We start from the raw sequence: 3054 nt of genomic DNA on the forward strand, positions 1-3054 counted from the left end.
TCGTTGGAGTTATTGGATTAAGAGTATACAAATTCTCAACCAACGCACCAGAACATATAACCACCCTATTTTTCTTGACAACTACTTTGTCATCAAAAGAAACAGAATATCCATTCATAAATAATTTAGAAACTGAAATCAAGTTCTTTCTAAAACATGGTACGTAAAGATAATTCTTCAAAATCAAAGTTTTATTCTTATCAAAAGATAAATAAATATCTCCCACTACAACAGCCGCCACTCTCGTAGCATTGCCCATGTAGACGGTGATCTCCCCTTCATGTAGTCGTCGGGTTTTCTGGAACCCCTGCAATGAATTGCAGACATGATCAGTGGCTCCCGTATCTATACACCAGGTACCAGTAGATAAGACCGCTAAACATGTTTCAACAACTAATGAATAAGATATACCTTTATTGTTCTCTTTTCTGCGAGGACAGTCCACCTTCTAATGTCCAGACTGCTTGCATGTGAAACACTTGCCTTTCGACTTCTTCACACCTGCCTGCGACCCAATCCCTTGAGGTCGAATCACTTTCTTTGCCGAACCAACTTGTTTCTTCTTCTTCTTTCCGCCTTTCGGCTTAAAGGCAGAAATATTTTCAGCAATGTCAACTTGAGAACTTTGACGAAATAGCCCTTCTGCCGCTTAGAGTTCTGTCAGAAGTTCCGCCAACGAATAAACCCTTTTGTTCATGTTGTAATTTAGGCGGAACTGTTCAAAACTTTTGGGCAGCGTTTGGAGAATGATAGAATTTTCCCAATCAACCATTAACTTAGTGCCAATCAGTCATTATTCTAGTAGAAAACTTGGAAAGTTCATTTTCCCTACTTTTCTTATTCTCAAACACGTTGGACAATGTTAGAATTTTCTCCTCTTTCTCTTCTTTGCCTTATATTTAAGGTCCAATTCAAGCCTTGCATCTTCGTCTTACTCACGGGCTCAGAAAGAAAGAGAGTTGATGAGGATGGAATCTATGAAGAAGAGGAGGATCCTTGTGCTGCTTGTATTGGCAGTCATGGCGGGCTCATTGAGTGAAAGAGCCAGTGGTGGGAGTATAACGAAGAAGGCTTGGAGAACAGTGAGACGAGTGAACAAGGAAGGGCCATACTTGGGGCTCGTAGTCCCAAACTCCTACGAGCTGAATCCTCTTCTCCAGTCCTCCAACTTTGTCCACAGTCCACGTCTCCCTTTCTTGGATCTTGCAGGTGCATACTTTCCTCTTAATTCAGCTACATCCCCGAGAACATGATTGAAGATGATCCATTCAAGTTTCCCTTTTCAAATTTTGATAGAGTTTGTGTATTAAATTGACATTGTCGATTCAAGTTTGCTCCTTTTATATTTGTTTTAGCAGATAACATCAGTAGAGAAGCCTAATTAATTGATTGTTTTTGTTTCATGTGAATGGAAGGAAGGAGATTTCGATTTGGAACAGTGGGAAAAGAGAAGGTTATTGTGGTGATGACAGGCTTGAGCATGGTATAATTTCCAATTATAATGAAATAATGAAGACTTAATTATACAATACTAATTAACTGTGAGTATAATTACATTCTTTTAATCTAATTGCAGCTTAATGCTGGTATAAGCACCCAGTTGCTTCTGACTCTCTTCGATGTGAAAGGGGTTGTGCATTTTGGAATTGCTGGGAATGCAAACTCTGATCTCCAAATAGGAGATGTAACAATTCCTCGTCGATGGGCTCACACAGGCCTTTGGAATTGGCAGGTGAGATATATCGATCAAGAAATCAATAAAAATTGCTTGAATGCTCTGAGTCGACAAAGTCAAGGATGAAGACTAGTCACTGAAAATGACATGAAATAAACAAATTCATATAAAGTGATTAATGGCTTCACGTAAAATGACAGACTAGTTAAATATATTTGACTTCATATGATTCAATCATATATGAGAATTACTGATTTCTAGGAAAGTTCCTTATGCATCCATTGAATTAAGCTTTTTTGGTGTTTTCATAACCTTGAGAGAGATATGGAGATGGTCCAAATGATGAACTGGCCCTGGAGGCCACTGGTGACTACACAAGAAAAATTGGGTATCTCAATTTTTCAGATTATGATGCGATCAAAGAATGAAACTTACTGAACAGCGTTTGGTACCAACCTGAAGAGATTTTTCCGGTGGATGGAATTCCAGAAGTCAGACAGCATGCCTTCTGGGTTTCTGTCAACAAGAACTACTACGCACTCTCCAGGAATCTAGAGGTGATAGTGATGTTGACCGGAAAACTTCGTGATCTTGCAAGCTAAGTCTTGACTTGGAAATATATACTTATTCTCGACAGGGCTTGAAGCTGCCGCAGTGCATCAACAGCACATGCCTGAGGAGGAGGGCGAAAGTGCTGAGGGTGGAGAATGGTTGCAGTGCCAACGCATTTGTTGACAATGCAGGATACAGGCAGTTCTTGAGGAATAAGTTCGATGTTACTCCGATAGACATGGAGAGCGCCGCCGTCGCGCTCGTTTGCCGTCAGGTACGCGTGCCTTTCATCGCCTTCAGAGCGCTGTCGGACCTCGCGGGTGGTGGCTCCTCTGAATCCAATGAAGCTGCTGTTTTCAGTTCACTGGCCGCTCAAAATGCAGTGGACGTTGTCATAGAATTCATCAATCTCTTGCATTGAAGTGAGTGCCTTATGAATTATGTGTTAGAAGACGGAAAAGTAGTAGGGCAACAGTACTGCAATAATTAATCTTCTTGATATTGATGTATCCATAAACAATACAATTTGGAGATGTTTACCGAAGAAAAATAATTAATTAAGTAACATCTAATTTAGGAAAATCGATTTAATTCTCATGTCTGTCATCTATTGATTCGGTCTAAAAATTATAGAAATAATAAGTTGGGGATGTGATTATCGTATTTACTAGATATAAATTTAGCTCCGCTATGTAATACAAAAAAAACGTCAGTGTCGAATCAGAAAAAGGGTCCCGATGTCCTACGATGTTCAAATCAATCATCGAAAAGAGGAAAAAGATGAAGCGACAGTAGACACAAGTGTGAATAGTGAATAACACGTACCT

The 3054-nt window shown here is 39.7% G+C and overlaps 1 pseudogene; it reads left to right on the forward strand.

Moving 5' to 3' along the window:
• Positions 1–929: 929 nt before the first annotated feature.
• Positions 930–2809, forward strand: LOC121989896 (annotated as a pseudogene).
• The last annotated feature ends 245 nt before the right edge of the window (positions 2810–3054 follow it).

The sequence above is a fragment of the Zingiber officinale genome, chromosome 6B (genome assembly GCF_018446385.1).
Source record: "Zingiber officinale cultivar Zhangliang chromosome 6B, Zo_v1.1, whole genome shotgun sequence".
In the NCBI taxonomy this organism is placed as follows: domain Eukaryota; kingdom Viridiplantae; phylum Streptophyta; class Magnoliopsida; order Zingiberales; family Zingiberaceae; genus Zingiber; species Zingiber officinale.